This window comes from Pelodiscus sinensis, chromosome 16, assembly GCF_052426305.1.
Source record: "Pelodiscus sinensis isolate ZL-2025 chromosome 16, ASM5242630v1, whole genome shotgun sequence".
In the NCBI taxonomy this organism is placed as follows: Eukaryota; Metazoa; Chordata; order Testudines; family Trionychidae; genus Pelodiscus; species Pelodiscus sinensis.
This window is the reverse complement of record NC_143067.1, coordinates 13,088,464-13,108,146: the sequence shown is the minus strand read 5'-3', so window position 1 is coordinate 13,108,146 and position 19,683 is coordinate 13,088,464. Positions and strand designations below refer to the sequence as shown.

Here is a 19,683-nt window from a genome sequence, read left to right as displayed (position 1 = left end):
ATTTTTTGTACCTACCGCATATAATGATTTTAATTTTTTACAGCATAAAAAAGATTAGTGCCCAAGAGAATGACATCTTTAAAACAAAACACATCTGTTCTAAAAATATTTTTTTAAATTTATTATTGAAAAATGACAAGACTAAGTTAAATATCAGGGGCAGAAGAAGATGTGTTTTAGTGTTTCCTTCAATTGTATGAAAATGATTAATTAACAATAACATCACCCCCGTAACATGGGATTTTGTCTCAGCGAGATTATTTGTAAATTTACGTATATGGCATGTAATATGTGACTTAAAATAACTGAGTATTTACACAATCAGTTAGGATATTTGGAGACTTAAGCCAGTATATAGATGAGTGTAAAAATGAAATAAAAGCCAGGAAACATAATAATAGTGTGTAGGACTGGAAGAGGCCTTGGGGGAGGTCATCTGGTCCAGATCACTACATTCAAAGTAGGAATACGTATTAATTAGATGATTCTTGGTAGGTATTTGAGAAATATTTACGTTTTATGTATACAACAGAGAGTTTAAGAACATGGCCAAAAGTTGGATGGTAGACATATGTCTTTAGATTACTCCTTTTTGTTTTGGGTTGATACATAGTAATTTTCTTGAACCTTCAAATGAAGTACAGAAGGATGCTGACTTGCATCAGCTCATTGGAATCAGTGGGAATATTTTTTATTGACTTTAATGGGTGTTGAATCAGGCCCACATAATCCAGCTGTTTGACACATTGTTCTATTTCCCTCAAAAATAATATGGGAAGGAGTGCAGTAAAAATGCTTCACATAGATGAATGGTCCAATAGATATTTAAATGACAGAAGATTTTTACAGCTGAATATTTAGTAGTAGTTTTGGGGGAAGGGGAAGATGAGGATAAGAAAAATGTTATCTGCAGGGATTTGTGAATGAATTTGTCGTTAATTACTTATAGGACAATTCCACAGCACAGAACATTGCCCTTTCTGTGTTTATCATGATGCATTGAAGTGAAAAAGCTTATATATACAGTTATTTGTTTAAATGCTTGTAGAGAAGATGAATGCTTTGTATACAGCTGTGTAGTTAGAGCATGTGTTACAGCACTGAATTGTAAAACTTAATGATGGACATAAGGTACTTTTCCCAATGGACACACAACTCTTTAACAGTTCAACAGAAGCCACAGAAAGGTTCAGAGGTTCATGCATTTGCCCAGAGCTATTGACTAATGGACAATCTTGGAAGTTAAATATTTTAGAGAGAGATACCTGACAGAAACTTATTTTTCTACTGTTTTAGAGCATTTGCAGATTTTCTGAATCAGGAATTATTTTTGAAATGGCGTTAGGATTCATTTATAAAAGGAATGATCCTAATCTCACTCCTTCCTAAGCATCATGGGTGCTTTGGTCAATTTCAGGCCTTATTTTTGTGGCTGAAACTTCCCATGGAGTTTAACGTGTGCATGAAATATAGGACTGATTCTTTCTTCAGTAAAGCATTAACATTTCATAATTGGGATGATATGCATAAAACAAGAGTGCTACAAAATGTCCACTGACAAAACAGAGATTCTGACGGGTTGGGAGTGCAGTATTTTTATACCAGGCCCGGAAATCCATTCAGAAATACCTGTTAAACATCTGTATTTGAGCACACATTGGAATGAAAAAATTCCTTTCTATGTGTTATGCAGAAATAACATGATTTCTTCCCCCCCCCCCCGTTTTAAAAAAATGTGATTTAACATTTTTGTTGGGGATACAGAGACCTAAGTAAATTGTTCCCTGTGAGTACAAATGTATTTTGTGTGTCGTAATTAAAATGTTTTAATGAGACAACCATAAAATCAACCATTAATTATTTTTTTTAGAATACTTCTGCTTCCTTTTGAGCCAGGTCTATTTAGAAATAGTTTAGAGAGTAGCCTGCAGTTTTATTCTTTCTTTGGTATTATACACAGGAGTGAAGAAGTCATTTATAAATAATTACACAATGTTTTGGGTCTTTGGGTTTGTATAATATATCAAAGCGATTAGTACATGCATTGTTCCATTGTAAATGGGTTCCCCCTTTCCTTTCAGTTTCACTTGCCTTGTCTTCTATCTAAATCTTTTTCTTGAAATCCTTTGTCTTCCTCATTCTTTTAGCTTGTTACAGTGCAGGGACATTCTTCTTATTCAAACACTCACAGCGTGAGCAAAGAAAGCTACTTCTGTTGCATCTTAAGTTTTGCCATAACTTTCTGGCATTTTCTTTTCTTCCAGTGTTCCCAGACTACTGATGGGGCAGTGAAGAATTATAACATACATCAATTAGTGCTCACGGTGTATTATGCTCCTGAATTGAAGGGAAGATTTTTTTTAAAGTCTCATTTTCTATGGTTTTGAGGCACCTAAGAGAGGATTCTGCACACATTATAACTCCAAACAACTTTTTGGGCATCGATTATATGTTTGACTTCCCCATCCAACTAGTTTTATGGCTATGGACACTCACTCGTGTCTGTGGTTGCTTTGGGATTTAACTTGTTTCTTTTATGAACGGCCCAAACAATGCATTTTCAGCCCAAACAATCTCTCTCTCAGAATAATAGCATAAATGTCAGACTCTCACCTCTGGAAAATATATGATCATGTTAAAGGACATCACATTTGAGGAGAATGTTTGTAAAGAATGCTGATGGGGTCTCCGGTGGCGTTGACAATGGGTGCAATTTAACCTTATTACCCCCATAAAGTGATAAAATAACATTATTTTTTACAAGATGGCTGGAGTTCCGTCTCACAGAGGAACACGAGACTGCTTGGTTTGAAGAACTCTTGGCTGGCATTCCTGCCTAGGGATGAAAGTGACCAGTGAGAGGATTTTGCAAGGAGATAAACCGATGGGATTAGACCTGCACGAGATAGGATTGCAGTTCAATGGAGAGCCACGTGAGAAAATGAAACTATTTCTAAGGTTCCAACAAAACTAATCCGTGTTAACCAATAGGGGAAAAAAATCCCTGTTTGTAATACCCCACTGCATCCTTTCCCCTAGTTCTGCAGTTACAACTCACTGAAGCTCAGACTATGAAAAACTGAAACTAACTTTTGTATTTAGTAAATAATGGATCCCTCTTGCCCCTTTTCCTTTTTTATAAGAAGTGGGGGTTTCTTTCTTTCTCCCTCTCGAGAATCTTTACATTGACTTAAGAACCAAATAACCAATCTACAAGATTTATCCGAAAGGAAAGAAACGGGATTTATTGTACATTTTTTTTACAGATTGACCCAGGGTGATGGCCATTCTGTAAATATCACAGGTAGAAACTTGATACAACTTTAAAGCTGGTCATTTTTTGTTGGATAAAAATACATCCAGTTAAAATAAGAATTTCCAAAAAGTAGGAAAGACCACTTTATTCACAATTACTGAATGAGATGAGGGGTAAATATCTCCTGCTTTAACTGAAGGAATAATTTTATTCCAGTTCAGGAGAATGTCCTCTAATATCAGCATTTTTTTGAGCAGCTACAATCTGTCAGGACTTCAACCACGTTTACATATGAACAGCCCGCAAACCCTTAGAGCAGGGTGAATGCAAATTGCCACGTCTCCCCTAACCCCCTATCAGAAGTAAGGATGGATTTGCTACAATTTGCATAGCAGGTGTTTGATTCTTGTCCATTCTTACTTAAAGAAGTTTTAATACGGGATAAATTGCCAGGAATTAGGAGGAAGCAGGGGACACGAGATGGGACGATGTAGTCTTAATAGCTAACTCGGAGGGGAGAAAGCAGAATGTGAAACAAAACAGAACAGCTCCCTTCCCCCCCCCCCCCCCAGTTGTTTCTAGAGGTGCGGAAGGGAAGGAACTTTCATCAAATTGATTTTACATTCCCGTTTGGGTCTGGCAAAGCAATAATCGGAAGACCAGTAATACGATTACTGGCCCAAGGATCTTTTCTGAGTCAGAAAGTCTGGTAAGGGAGTTTAAAATGCTAATCCTTGGTATAATCCCCCCTTTGGTATTGTACAAGTGCTGCGGCCACAAGAGTTTTTTCTTATTTTCACCCTACTGGTTGTAAAGGGGGAGGGGCGAATCAGGCAAGGCAAAATAGGCCTATTACTTGTGCATGATAATGAATTCCCTACTTCGGTGCTTCAATTGTGTCCCATCGCAGTTCGCGATGCTGCGAGGGCTGCCCCCTTCCTCTTGGTCGGAATTTTACTTTTAAGCAAACCAGAAAGCTCATGCTTACAACAGCTATGGAAACCGATTCCTTTGTAGCTGCTCAGGCATTAGCTTTTCGGATCTCGTGCCTCATTCCTTCTGCTTGAAAAACTCGAAGCAAACTGGCTTCCTAAAGAGAGAACATTTCTCCTCTCCACCCCCCCCCTTTACAAATGCATTCTACTCCTTGAGGCGAAGGCAGCCCCTCCCTCCATGGCTCTTTTGACTCCATTCTCCAGAGAAACGTGTCTCCACCTTTCTATGAGGCTCTGTGCAGAAATGACACCATGCGGGCGCCCTGCAAAACGTAACTAGGGACTCGCCTCTTTAAGAAACATGTGCCGCTGCATGGCCTCACGCCAGGAGGGGGCCAGGCCCTTTAGAAATGCAGGGAAGCCTCCCCACTTCATTCACCTCGGCAGGTGTGTCCAGACTGAGATGCCCAGCAATCGGGTTGCCCAGTACACACCAGAGTATTGATGGGAAACCGGTTCGATGCCCAGTGGGCAGGGCTGTTGCACGGGGTAGCCCCGCTACACGGCTCCCTATGGCAAGGCAATGCCAGCGTGTTGGCTTGTAAGGAGTGAGTGCCTGGAACCAGTCCCGCTCCCAGCGTTGTCGGTCCAACGCAGTGCGTGCCAGGTTTGTTTTAGCATCATGCCCCCTGCCTGGCTGCGCCGTGGACGCGTGTCCCGTGGGCTGGCCCAGAACCGAGCCAATGGGGCGGATGAACCGTCCTCGCTTCTCAAAGCAGAGCTGCTGAGCGGCAAATGCGTTTGCTGCCCCATCAAGTCCTGGCGCTCCCCCCCCCCCCGCTCCCGCCGCCCCCCACCGTGGCGCTTGGGTTTTGAGAAGTTCAGCGGGAGCAGTGGGGTGGGAGAGCAGCCGCGCGCAGACAATGGGGAAATGGAGACGGAGAGGTCAGCGGCGGAGCCGGCCGGGGAGCGAGCCCGGCCCTTTCAGGCTAATGAAGCTGTTGTCTGCGGGTAATGATGCACGCGCCGCACCCCCGCTTCGCCGGGGGGGCGAGAGCCGGGAACGCGATTTGTCCGACGATCCGAATCCGCCAGGGCGGAGCCGCCCCTGCGAGGTGGAGGAGCCCAGATGGGCAGCTGCAGGGCCGCGGGGAGTGTGAGAGAGTCGGGGATGCGTCCCACTCGGGCTCCCTTTCCGCGCTCGGAGGAGCTGCTGGACTCCAAAGCTTTCAGCCCCCTTTCTGAACCTCGCCCTGCGGCTGGCAGGAGGCAACGCAACCAGCGGGCTGTGCCCACGAAAGCTCATAGATGGCGCCACAGGACGACTGGTTCTTTTGAAAGCTACAGACTAACACAGCTACGCCTCTGAGACTTTGAATAGGAGAGTGGCCCCTCTCCTGGACCACTGAAGTCACAGAGGCATAGCGGACTGGTGATATGTCCCCTGTGCAACTGGCAAAATCTAATTGGTAAATGGGGTACCGGATCTTGTTCCTCTAGGTGGCTCTCCCTGCAGATACCAGTTGCCTGTGTATGGGAGAGGGAAGGTTCCTTTACAAGGAGAACAGGATCGGGCCCTCAACACAAAATCCAGCACAAGCCCCACGACCTGTTGCCTTGGCAAGATGCCCCCATTTTGCAATTCCTAAGGCAGGGTGACCCATTAGTGTGAAGGAAACAATTGTCTGTATTTATCAGGCCTGGCCAGGGATTATTGGCAGCACAAAAGCTGAGTGATTGGTTTTGAGATAATTCAGTGCCATGGAAATCTAGCATAGTTATGTGGGAGTTGCATCATAAGAACATAAGAGGCCATACTGGGTCAGAGCAAAGGTTCATCTTGCCCAGTATCCTGTCTTCTGACAGTGACCAATGGCAAGTGCCTTGCAAGGGAGTGAACAGAACAGGTAATCATCAAGTGATCCAGCTCCTGTCACCTTTTCTTAGCCTCTGACAAACAGAGGCTAGGGACACCATTAATACTCATCATGGCTAATAGCCATTGACCTATCCTCCAGGAATTTATCCAGGTTTTTTTTAACCCTGTTAAATGCCTGGCCTTTACAACATCCTCTGGCAAGGAGTTCCACAGGATAACTGAGCAATGGGTAAAAAAGTAGTTCCTTTTGTTTGTTTTAAATCTGCTACCTATTAATTTTATTTGGTGACCCTCAGTTCTTATGGGAACAAGTACATAACTTTTCCTTACTCACTTACTCCACACCAGTCATGATTTTATAGATCTCTGTCATATCCCCCCTTAGATAAATCTTTTCTAAGCTGAAAAAGCCCAGTCTTTTTAATCTCCCTTCATATGGCAGTCATTCCAAACCCCTAATCATTTTAGCTGAATTTTTTCCAATGTTAAGATATCTTTTTTGAGACGAGGTGACTGCATCTGTATGCAGTATCCTCCACCAGTCAAGAGGAGATAAACATAGGGGGAACTGGAAGGAAAAGAGAACAGTTAGTACAGGCAGTCCCCGGGTTACGTACAAGATAGGGACTGTAGGTTTGTTCTTAAGTTGAATCTGTATGTAAGTCGGAACTGGCATCCAGATTCAGCCACTGCTGAAACTGACCAGCGGCTGACTACAGGAAGCCTGAGGCAGAGTTGCTCTGCCCCGGGATTCCTGGAATCAGCCGCTGATCAGTTTCAACAGGTTGAATCTGGATGCCAGTTCCAACTTACATTCAACTTAAGAACCCCAGGTGTCCCCAAGTCAGCTGCTGCTGAAACTGATCGGCGGCTGATTCCAGGAAGCCTGGGGCAGAGCAACTCTGCCTCAGGCTTCCTGTAGTCAGCGCTGGTCAGTTTCAGCAGTGGCTGACTTTGGGACACCTGAAGCAGAGCAGCTGGGGTGCTGCCGGGTTGGTCCAGTAGCGCCCAGAGCGGCGCTGCGGGACCAACTGGCAGCGCCCCAGCTGCTCTACCACAGGGGTCCGGAGAAAAGCCTGGTCTTCTGGGGGGGGGGGGAAGGGTGCACTAGCTGCGCCCTCCCCAGCAGACCAGGGAGACACGGAGCAAAGCTGCGGAGCACGCGGGCAGCGGAACAGCCCAGATGCACTGCGGCTGTCCCGTTGCCGGCGTCTTTTGAGGCTTTGCTCCCTGTCTCCCTGGCGCAGACCAGGGAGACGGGGAGCAAAGCCTCGGAGGCGCCAGCAGCAGGACAGCCGCAGCGCGTCTGGGCTGTCCCGCTGCCTGCGTGCTCCGCGGCTTTGCTCCGCGGCTTTGTTCCGCGTCTCCCTGGTCTGCTGGGGGGGGCCTTCTCCCCCCCAGCAGACTAGGGAGACGCGGAGCAGCTTTTCTCGCCCCATAGGATGCTGGCAGCGGGACCGTGGCGCATCTGGGCGTCCCGCCACTCCCGTCCTCCGGGGCGAGAAAAACCCCATTCGTAACTGTGGATCCGACATAAGTCGGATCCGCGTAACTCGGGGACTGCCTGTAAAGGCAACAGTGGAAAGAAAGTCACCTGAACACTAACACAGAAGTGTGAGTGGTTCTCTTTAACCTGCGGGGTGCACTGATCAGTATGATGCCAGATCTGGATGAGGTTCTGTTAGCTCAGACCCAAATCCACCTTTGGTTCTCTGCTTTGTGAGAAGCCAAGTTTAACCCCTAGCATGGGAGAGCCATCCCAGCTGCAGGACTTGCTTTGTGCTCCTCACCCAGGAAGGTGTTCCCTTTAAACGGGGAAAACAAGCTGCTTCCACCCTTCCCACAGAAAACGCCCCCTCTCCATTTGCACTGCAGAGGTAAGGGGAGGGAGGCATTGTGTTGCTCATGTTTACAGCGGATTAGATCATCCACTAATTCCATTTGGCAGGTGCCAATGCAGGCACTGATTAAGAACCCATCCTGCCCACACATCAAGGGAAAGGGAGAGGGTCATTTTAGATGGTTCACCTGAGCTTTCTGGGCTGGTTCTGAACCAGGTTTGGTAACTTTAGCTGGGTGTCTGGGTGTATTTGTCGCTGGGTGTAACACCTACCCATCTACCCAGTTTAGTGAAGTTTCCTGTGCAGCACTTTTCATATACATATATCCCTGTTGTTAATGTGCCACATATTGTTCCTTTCACTCACATATTATACCAACGATAGCTATCTGCTACACTTTATCAAGCCTCTGTGTCCCATATCTGAAAAATTCCATTAAACTAAGTGTATATAGCAGTAGCACAAAGGAACTGACAACTCATTTAATTTATTTTAATGTTGGATTTAAAGCAGCAGCATAGTAAAACTCTATGCTGAGGTTAGGAATGTTTAATATCCACACAGCATTTTGGACTCCTCCAAATATTTCTTTCTCCCTGTATATACCACACCAGATTCAACATAATTCTCCTTGCTGGTGATTTTCTGGGATTAGGAAGTGAGTTTAAACTCATGCATGTGAGAACTATAAAGTAAAAAATACATTTCTAAACTTTAGCCAGCAGATACTTCACTCCTTTCATGCAAAACTTTTTCCTTGATTTCAGTGTAAGATTGGAATGAAAAAAGGACCCAGGATCTTGGTTTTCTGTAAAAAAGTTAAAAGTTCACAAAAATCTAATGCACTACTAAATTAATTTTACGGTTTTAATTTTCCATCTTTTAACTATAGAAATTTCATTAACCATGCAAGATATTTACACCACTATGAGAAAATTGTTATTGGACTTTGTGTCATTATTGTTCCAAATTTTACTTGGATTTACTGGAGTTTGGAGTTCTCTAAATAACCAACTGCAGATAATAGCGCCATCTGTTGGTTTGACATCAATTGTAAATTAATTAAGAAATGTTGCATAATTCTGCTACCCAAACTCACTACAGTTAAAGGGCGAAACATCCCAAATAGTTGAAAAATAGCTTGAATAATATCTAGCACTGACATTCTCCTCTCCCTGGATGTAAATGATTATGTGTAGCTGATCTTGTTTCAACCCAACTCAGTTTAACTAGTGGATAAATCATCCTGCATTTAATATCCACTTATCCAAACTGCATGTAGTACATTTTAGGAACATAAGCAAACATGTCCATATCTGGCTGCCAAAAGACTGTCTACTCAATCCATATTGAAACATTTTATATAAAGATGCCTGATTTTTGAAGTGCCAAATACCCCACAAGTCACTGAGGGTTGGAAGTCCTTGGCACTTCAGAAAATCATTTAATTTTAATTAGCTCCCTAACTATGGATTTTCCAGTGTGTCTTTAGGGACCCACATTTGACATTTTTGGCCATAAGCACTTAAGAAATGGTTAAGATACTCTTAATAAAAAAAAAATCATTCTCTTTGAATACATTTCACTAAGAAGGCCATTTCACTTGGGGCCTGGCTTTGAGACAGCTGATACTGTGTCAAAAAAGTAGAAAAGGAACACATGGATCAAATATGGCACACCATGTTTAATTTATGATCTACTGTACAGAGAGAATTAAGAAACTAAATTTTTAATATGTATGATATACCTAGTGTAAATATTTTTTAAAGTAATCATAATTTTCAGCATTACACACTAATTCTACAGGTGTGCATGTTTTCCTTCGGTCATGGTGCAGCAGCTGGCACAATGGGATTCTGGATGCCTTGGGGGCTTACATATTATTCATCCAAATAATAATTCATAATTTGCAGGTGTGTGTATGTATCTATATTGGTGTGTGTATGTGCATGAATGCACATATTGGGAGGGGAAGTCAAATGCAAGGCCATACTGAAGGAATGTTAATAAAATGCAAAAACATTTATATCACACAACCTCATCTCAGATTCTGAGTCTCACATTTTAGAGCAGAATTTCTTGCGAAAATTTTTAAATTTTTATTTAAACTGGGTCTATTATTCATGTAAGAAAATAAGAACATAAAAACGGCCATATTGGGTCATACCTAAGGTTCATCTAGCCCAGTATCCTGTCTTCCATCAGTGGCCAGTGATGGAGTGAACAGAACAGGAAATCAGCAAGTGATCCCTCTCTGTTTACCCATTCCCAGCCTCTGACAAAAAGAGGCTAGGGACACCATTCCTATGCATCCTGGCTAATAGCTATTGATGGACCTATCCTCCAGGAATGTATCAAGTTCTTTTTGGACCCTGTTAGAATCCTGGACTTCACAATATCCTTTGGCAAAGAATTCTATTCATCTGTAAAATTCTGCAGCCTACTTAATGTTCCATCTAGATCATGATTTCTTTTGACTTTATCTTTGGCAGCTGTATAAATGACCATAAACATGTGTCCATCCATATGTCTAGTATCTCCACACCAGAAGAAACTTTTTTACAGCAGTGATGAAGAATTTGACATGAGCGCTCTCATAAAAAAAGGCTGAGACTGTAAAATCCATATTAGTAGTGCAAAGGACTTAACCACACACCTTTTGGCCTGATGACCAGATCTTCAGCAGATGCATTGTATTCAACACTGATGTGTTACCCATGCTGTGGAAATCCCTTCATGGAGGATGGAGGTGTAATTCATCTGTGAAAATAGTGTTAAGAGAAGTGACAGTGGGCTGGTTAACTTCTCATTGTTATGTGCCTGTTTCTTCAAATCCTCCCTGCTGTTCACAGACACTCACTGTGCATGTACAGATGTCTATGTTCTGTGCAACTGAGAGGGATAGCTCCCAACCTGGGCAGCTGCCAACGGGGCGAACGGGAAGGTGTCATTGTATACTAAAAACAGGTGCATTCAGTCAGAAAGAGACATAAAAACTGGATCCAGAGCTACAAACACCTGCATATACTCCATGAACCTATAAACAAAAGGAAGAATTTAAAGACACAGTTGTGAAGTCGAGCTGTTAAAATAAACAGCCTCCTCCCGTCTATAATCTTGACACAGTTATAACAGATGGGTTATAAAAACGTCTGGTGAAACTTCTGTTCTGCATTGCATCTAACAATAAGTGAATATTTTTGGTGTCTTTCCCTGATTGCCCCTGCAGATAAAAGGAGTTGGGAGTTTCAATGCAAGGCATAACACTGAAAACCTCTAGGCCATGTCTACACTTCCAAGTTTTGCTGCAATACCTAAAGCAGCAGCTCCCCTCTAGTGTTGATGCAGTTATGCCAGGATAAACGAACTTATACAAGTAGAGCTTGTTAAGCGAAACTTGTTATGAAACACTTTATGTTAGTACAACTGTGTCCACACTAGTACTTTTAGGGCACATCTACACTACAAGGCAAAAGTCAAATTAAGATGCATAACATCAGCTACGTCACTTGCATAGCTGAAGTCGAAATAGCTTAATTCAGCTTTTGGTGCTGTCGACACAGCAGGAAGAATACTCTTCCTTTGACTTCCCTTACTCCTCATGAAATGAGGGTTACAGGAGTCAGAGTAAGAAATTCTCCAACTTGACATTATTTCGAAATAAAGGCTTGTACTGCAGATACACTATATTATTTCAGAATAACGTCAGTTATTTCGAAATAATGCTGCTGGGTAGATGTACCCCCACTGGGATAACTATGCCAGTAAAAATACAACACCTTTAATCAAATAGCTATGCCACTAAATCTTAAAGCCTAGTTATCTTAAGGCCAACTGTACAGGCCTCAGTGGAGAGAAAAATGATAGTGAATTTATCTTCCCCAATCATCTAAAATAGTATTTTATATATAATGACCTTATGTTTTTAAGATCCCAAAATTGGGTTCTTCCAAAGCTAAATATAAATGCTGCACATCCCATTGGAAATCATTCCTAGCATTGACAAGATACTGGACATTAAACTGTCTTTGGGCCATAACTGAATATTGCGCGGACTGAGCTTCAGGTCAAAATGTGTTGGAAGGGAAAAATTAAGGCTTAAGAAAAGAAAAGGAACTTTTCTCTATCAGGTAATTTTCTTGTAAAACGTGGCCCTCTGGAACTGCTCAGAAGTTTGGCATGTTAGAAGTAATCCCAGTGGCGGTAGATTAGTGGCCAGTGAACTGTACTAGCAAGACAGTAAAAAATGAACCGTCAATGCAAGTGAGACCTTATCCAAGTCTACTGAAGTCAATGAGAGACTTTCCATGGACTTCAGTGGGTTTAGGACCAAACTGCTGGGACTGGTATGAAATGTAAAATGCTCAGTTAATGCAAAGTGTTAGTTTTAGCAGCCAGTAGATAGAAAATGCTTCTCTTGAAGGTATTCCCAAGTAAAGCAAATGCTGTTCTACAGGTGCTTGTTTTCTTCAGGGCTATAAAGTACTTTAAATCCTTTACAATAATGAATTACCTTAGAATCTTGTTTACTGATAAGAGGAAGGCTTGATTAATACATCAGCAGTTAGCCTGTGCTGCAAAAATATTTCTCTCTTTTTCAATTTGTAAATACAAAAAACATGTCTCCCTTAAATTCTGTGCTCTTGGATAAACAGAAAAAAAAAAAGATAATTTGTGAGTGGTAAGGAAATGGATTCTTCCCCACGATAGCTTTATAACGACCTGACTTTTAGCAGTTGTCCTCTCAGATAAAAGCCACAGGATCTGAATCTCTTCTCAACAGTTTAAAGCAAGGTGAGCAACCTGCAGCCCCATGTGCCGATCAGGATTCTACTTGTGGCCTGCAAGACGTTTTCCTATAAGAAAAAGGAGGGACAAGGCAGAACTGGGAGGCAAAATCAAACCAGTATCTGAGATGCCTATATACAAATGCAAGAAGTGTGGGGAATAAGCAGGAAAAACTTGAAGTGCTAATAAATAAACACAACTATGAGGAGGAGGGAGACAAAATGTTCTCCTTGGCCTCTGAGGATAGGACAAGAAGCAATGAGCTTGAGCTCCAGCAAGGGAGGTTTAGGTTGGACATTAGGAAAAATTCTGAACTGTCAGGGTGGTTAAATACCAGAATAAATTGCCTACGGGGTTGTGGAATCTGCATCTCTGGAGATATTTCAGTGCAGGTTAGACATTACTTCTATCAGGGATGGTCTACTCTAGACGGTGCTTGGTCCTGCTATGTGGGCAGGGGACTGGACTCGATGACCTCTCAAGGTCCCTTCCAGTTCTAGTATTCTATGATTCTATGATTTCATTGACAATTGCCCATGAGCAGGGTTGCCAGATTTTGCTGGTTTCCTTCCACGTGAGTTTTTTTTCTCCCTACCAATATTACTCAACTGACACTCAAGTAAAGCAAGGGCACATGAAGTGAGGTGCATGCTGATTGCACACAACATTGAATCGGAGAGCTGTGCGCTCCCTCTGCATCCAATCAAAGCACTGTTACGGTTCAATCGGTACCCCCCACAAATTCTAGGTACACAAGCACATTTAGCAAAACCACCCTATTCCAGAAGATCGTCTTGGTTACAATAATCTTGCAGTCTACCAAAATGAAGGGGGCCACTTATATAGTTCACTCACTAGTCTAGGCAGTCCATCTCTGGTTTAAAGTGATGCAATTCCAGTGGGCATGATTCTTATCCCATTATGCCAGTGTAGATTCGGTAGAGGTTCCCTGAAGTCAGTGGAGTTGCACAGTCTAACATTTTCAAAACACCTAAGTGAGTTAGGGATCTATATCAGTGGGACTTAGGCCCATTGGAACATAAAACCAGCCACATAAAACTGGTGTGAGATCAGGTCAGGCTGTAGAGTTAGAAATAAATATTGCAGCTCTCACAATCTTCCTTTTCTTCTTATTTTTATATGTATTTTGGTTGTGCTTTGGCTCTCCCATCATGAATCACTTACCCTATCCATTCTGCCCTCTGTCAACATCCGCACAACCCCATAAATCCTCTGAGCAGTGGACTCTTTATAAAATTGTCTGAAATTATATCAGACTCTGAACCATGTTCCCTGCAAGCTGAGCATTTGGGTGGCCACCCAGAAGAGATTCAAATGCTGCCCAGGTGATTAGTAGAGTGCCTACAACCACCTACAGCTGGTTTTTCTATTGGTGGTGCACATATGCACATGCCTTGGTATACATAAAATTTATTCTGCACATGAATGAAAAAAATAGAAGGAACATTGTCTCTGACTTCAAAATTTTTCCTCCACAAATAATTCTTAATCACTACATAGATATCTTTAGGGAATTTGTCTTAATGTAACTGAGGTTAGGATTCAGGTTGTGCATTTGAGTGTGACTGAGAGAAACTGTGTGCTTTGGATCTGGCTATAAAATGGACACACAAGGATGTTTGTTAGGGAGCTCTGGAGCTTGCAATGAGTGGGTTTGAAGATTGTTGTATTGGAAGTAGGGCATGTTAACTGAGGCTTAAGTTGAAAATAGTGACTGTCCTGGCTTTTAGTGGCTACATGGATAGAAAAGTGGTTGAACAATGTTAATCTGTGGTAATGAAAAGCTTTGTGTAGTTCTGAATAGAAATCTGAACTGACAGAGGCAGAAGAAACACACCCAAAAATATCATCAGCGCCTTTGTTTATAGATTAAAAGAAGTCCATCTGTATATATTGTAGTTGCTAGTTACTGTTGAGTTTTTTGCATGGCCATAAGTTTTGGGGTTTAGTGCTTAAATTCAAACAAAAACAAACAAACAAACCAAAACAACAACTAACCAACCATTGGCAACTTGTAAGTAGCAAAATCAGCCACAAGATGGCAACCTTTGTCACCATTCTGATCGGAGCCAGGAACCTCAAATCTCATCCATCACTGAAGCAGAAAGATAGTTAATTTGGTCAGCCATTTGTTGGGCATGAGGCCAAGATCGTAGGGTTTTGTGGAAGCTATATGATGAAAATCCTTTCATTTTTGTCAAAGAGTTGACAATGGGTTATTTTACTGTTGTTTTTCCTTTGCTAGGGCTAATGTTATTATTTGTGGGGTGGTATCACCGAGCAACCCCAACTGGGATGAAGCCCTATTGTGTCAGGGTGCTGTACATACACATAGTATACACATACATACAGTAAGAAAGAGACCCTTATTAAGAAGACAAGATGGACAGATGCTAGATCATCACTACGGTCCTTTTTGGCCTTAAGAATGTATGACCCTTGTAGTATCATTGCTATTGTATGGCTGGGCAAACCGAGCCACGGAGAGAAATGAATGGGACTATAAATAGGACATACAGTTTTTGCAGGCTCAGAGCCTGAGGCTATGTCTACACTGTCTGCTTTTTCTGGCAGAGAGTATGCAAATGAAGCACTGATTAGCATTTTGTTGTGCTTCATTTGCATAGTCTATTCAAGCCATTTTTGCGCAAGGGGGTTTTGCACAAAAATAAGCAGAATGGACATTTCCTTTTTGCCCTGCTGTGTTAGTTTCCCAACATATCTCTGGATAGTTGAAGTCCCCTATCACCATCAAATCCTGTGCTTTGGATGATTTTGTTTGTTAAATAAAAGCCTCATTCACTTCTTCTGCCTGGGTAGGTGGTCTGTAGTAGACCCTTAGTATGACACCACCCTTGTTTGTTTACCCCATTTAACCTAACCCAGAGACTCTCAACAAGTCTGTCTCCTATGTCCATCTCCACTTCACTCCAAGTGTATTCATTTTTAATCTACAAGGCAACACCTCCTCCTTTTCCCCCCTGTCTATTCTTCATGAGCAAGCTGCAGTGGTGTAGTGAGGGGAAGCACGCGGGGGGGGGGGGGGGGGAGGGGAGAAGGGGGCAGACATTTTTCCTTTGCCCCAGGGTGCATAACACCCTCGCTATACCTCTGGAAAGATGTACCCTTCTATGCCAATATTCCAGTTGTGTGTATTATCCCACCAACTCTCTGTGATACCAGCTATGTCACAGTTGGGTTTATTTATTAGCACACTTCACGTTCTTCTTGCTTATTTCCCATGCATTTTGCATTGTATAGAAGCATCTAAGATACTGATTTGATTTTGCCCCCCAGTTCTGGGAGATCCCTCCCGTATCTCTATTATAACCCAGTCTCCCTCCCATTTCCGATGCATCTCCAAGTCCCTGTGTTGTTCACTTACCTGTGGACTTTGGTCATCTGCCCCTGTCGAACCTAATTTAAAGCCTTCCTAAATAGGTTAGCCAGTCTGAATCCAAATGCTTTCTTCCCCTTCCTCGAAAGGTGAATCCCGTCCCTGCTTACCAGTTCTTCTTCTTGGAACAGCATCCTGTGGTCAAGGAAGCCAAAGCCCTCCTGGCGACACCACCTTTGCAGCCAGGCATTCACCTCTAAGATGCACTTGTTCTGCCTGGGTTTCTACCTTTGACAGGAAGGATTGAAGAGAATACGACCCATGTGCCAAACTCTTTCACCTTCTCTGTGAAGGTCTTCTCCTTCTCTTGATCATTATCTCCACCTCCATTTTTCGGTTAGTGCTTCCCTTGGTGTAGTTTAAACATCCCACATCGTGGCATGCCCACCACTTGAAAAACTGTTCCACTGCTTCGTAATTCTCACCGTCAGGGCTTTTACAGGATATACTCTTCTCTTTTAACATTTGTCCCATGACTGTGCTACCTTTTCCTTCTTTGATATCTATGCCCTTCAGATATCAGCAGGCGGTGTCATGTCAGCTCGGAGTCATGGCTTAGCCTAACTATGTGTAGATAGCTCCTTGAATCTTTGATCTTTCTAACCGCTTTGGACTAAAATGCAATCCTTTTTGGAAAGAAGCTCTGTAATAAATTATATCTTCCTCCTTGGCATATCTGCTCCTTATGTCTATTCAGCATCACACATTCTCAGATGGTTTTGATCCTTTTTATTCCTGGTAGCCCTGCCCAACCAACAAAGTGTGAGGAGAGCTCTAGGATTTCAATCTTTCTTGTCCTTCTCATCATCAATTCTACCTTTGTAAGCCCAATGTTGTGCAAGTGTTACCAACGGCATGCCTTGAAGAAAATGAGCTTGCACAGGTTTAATTGAAGACCTATGTGTCTGGTGACGATGCACAGAAAGGAGAGAAACCAGTCTGACAATAACATTCCAGGTTGAATTTGCAGAGGCAGCAGTTTGAAAGTATGTGTTTTATTTGCAAACGTTGCAATTGGTATGGAAATCACTGAACCAATAGCCATGAGGACTCATAATATCATTTTTACAGTGCACAACCATACTTCAAAGTCCTTCTAGGTACTGGTGAAAGTTCCTTGGATTTTTTCCCCATCAGCCTCGTTCTAGTTAATTATGGGTTTGTTTTACTAAAGCATATTTATACAAGTGATACATTGTATGTAAAAACTAAGCTGAAATAAATCGAAGGGAAACTGTAAAGGGTGCAACTACTAATGTACTAGGAATGAAGAGGTATGCCCACTAAGCACTGTGTAATGGGCAGTGACAAAACAAAAATGCTGAAGGATAAAGGAATTACATTTCTTCCGGGATTAAAAGTGAGCTCAAAATCACCAAAGCCTAGTGAAAAAAGCCTGTTGTTGAATGTCCTTCCCTTTTCATAAGCTTCTTTTTCTTGGCGTGCTAAGTGTTCAGATGTAGCATATTTAGTGCCTAGTAACCCAACAAAGCATGGATTGGTGGCTCTACAGAAAGATTTCTTTTCCATGTAGGTTTCTAACATGAAAAGACACAAAGATCGGTTGCTTCTGAATCCTTAATTAAACACAACAAAGAAGGGCAATTAGAGCTGTGTTTTACCTCTGTCATCAACAACTCTTTGCAAGCCTTGATAACCATTTCTCTCCCTCTGAGGCTTACAACTGGAATAAATAATAATTAGGCCTATAATTATCAGTCTAAAACAAATATCAGAAAGGTTCTCTGAGGGACTGGTGTGTATCCAATACTAATCCACTCTTCTCTTTTGTTTTGATGATGGTGAGAAGAAAACAACAGCACTGGCCTAATGACTTCCACAGATCTTACCTTTTTTGTGGAAGTCTCTTTCATTTTTTTAAAAGTTTATAATTTTAGGAAAAATCTCAACCTCCCCTAGGAAATGCATTATTATTTGCTTCATGGTGGCTCCTAGAAATCAGAGCTTCATTGTGCTAGGCACTGTATAGGCGCATAGTGGTATTCCCTGCCCCAATGAGCTTGCAGTCAAAACAGGCAATGGGAGGGGAAACAAGGTATGGAGAGATGAGCTGATTTGTCTGAAGTCACACAGTAGGTCGGTGGCAAAGGTGGGGACAAACCCCATGTCTCCTGACACAATGGTCAATGTTCTAGCTCCTAGATCATGCAGCTTCTCATGCCTTTAAAATGTTCCCCATCCTGCTCCTTGTTTCTGCCTCGTACTTGAATCAAGACATAGTAATACCTAACAAGTGAAACCAGATTCTTCTATTTAAAGAGAAGGAGAGGAGGGGTGATGGGAGAAGGGCATGTTCTGCCCTCAGGAACTCAGGCTGTTTCTACACTTGGAGCTAAGGGGGTGATTCCTGTCTGGGGTAGACATATCCCTGTTGAGTGAGCACACTGAAAATAGTAGCCATGGTAACAAGGTTAGTGGTGGCGTGGGCTAGTTGCTGCCAGTACAAATCCAGTGCATGTCAGGACAGATAAGAGCTAGCATGAGAATGTCTACACCAGCTGGAATCATGGACCTAGCTCACAGGATAGGCATAGCTTCAGGGCACTACCACAGTGTAACAATTACCAAATCCTAATGCTGAAAGTGATTGGGGTGGGGAAGTCTGACTGTCATCGCTGTGAGAAAGAGAAGGTGGTAAGAAGAGGACATTGTGCAGGAATTTCTGGGTCAACATTGGCTGCAAGTATACCTATGCTACTGCGTATCGGCCATGATCCTAGTATATGAGCAAAGCTACCGTAAAAGGACTTTGGTTGGAGAAACTAGATGGTGGCTGGAAAAGGAAACGGCCCCACAACATGCAGTAATGTCCAGAGCATCAAAATCATGACCACTGCAGAGCATGTAGGAATGGACTGGCAGCTCCTGTTGTGAAGGTTTGTGTCCCAGGGGATCACTTGGCTGTTTGTGCCCCAGGTTTGTGTATGTGGTACCCTGAATGGCTTTCAACTGTACCTTGTGATGCAGTGCAAATGCCATATTTACATTGTGTTTGCAGCTCCTTCTCCAGGCCCCAAGAGATGCCCCTTAGATATCAAACAGAGATAGAAGATTTGGTGCATGATAGTTAGCCCAGAGTTAATTAGAAACAGGAAATGGCCATCTGGTTTATAGAGACGAGTCCGAAGGGTAGCTCCAAAACCTTGTCCAAAATGGATGCAGATTTTTATTGTCACCGCTAGATGTCCCTTTAACCCTTTTTTTCTCAAGAAAAAAATCTCTTAATATTATTTACCCTTCTGTGCAACCTTATTTATTGAAAAATGTCAGTCACTACTCACCACATTTAACAGCATGAAAAACAAAAGATGAATCCTCAGCAATACAACTTGTTTGCTGCAATAAAGAGATGGTTTGGGATTTAATGAACTTGGAGCCTATACAATATGGGCTTGAGATCATCTAACTGAGTCATTTCAAAATTTATTTTTACATGTTCCTGGACATCTCAGACCACTCTGGGTCATTATGAATGCTAAATACCATTTTTCAAAAAGTGAATCTACACTGATCTGTGAGGTCTGAGAGTCCCATAAATTGATGCT

The 19,683-nt window shown here is 42.5% G+C and overlaps 1 long non-coding RNA gene across 1 annotated transcript; it reads right to left on the bottom strand.

The window, feature by feature from the left end:
• Positions 1 to 7,528: 7,528 nt before the first annotated feature.
• LOC142818736 (uncharacterized) lies at positions 7,529 to 17,048 on the bottom strand. Its single transcript, XR_012896371.2, has 3 exons — positions 16,106 to 17,048; positions 10,568 to 10,948; positions 7,529 to 8,719 (listed from the first exon to the last, which is right to left on the bottom strand). It is a non-coding gene; the product is annotated as an uncharacterized LOC142818736 (long non-coding RNA).
• Positions 17,049 to 19,683: the final 2,635 nt, after the last annotated feature.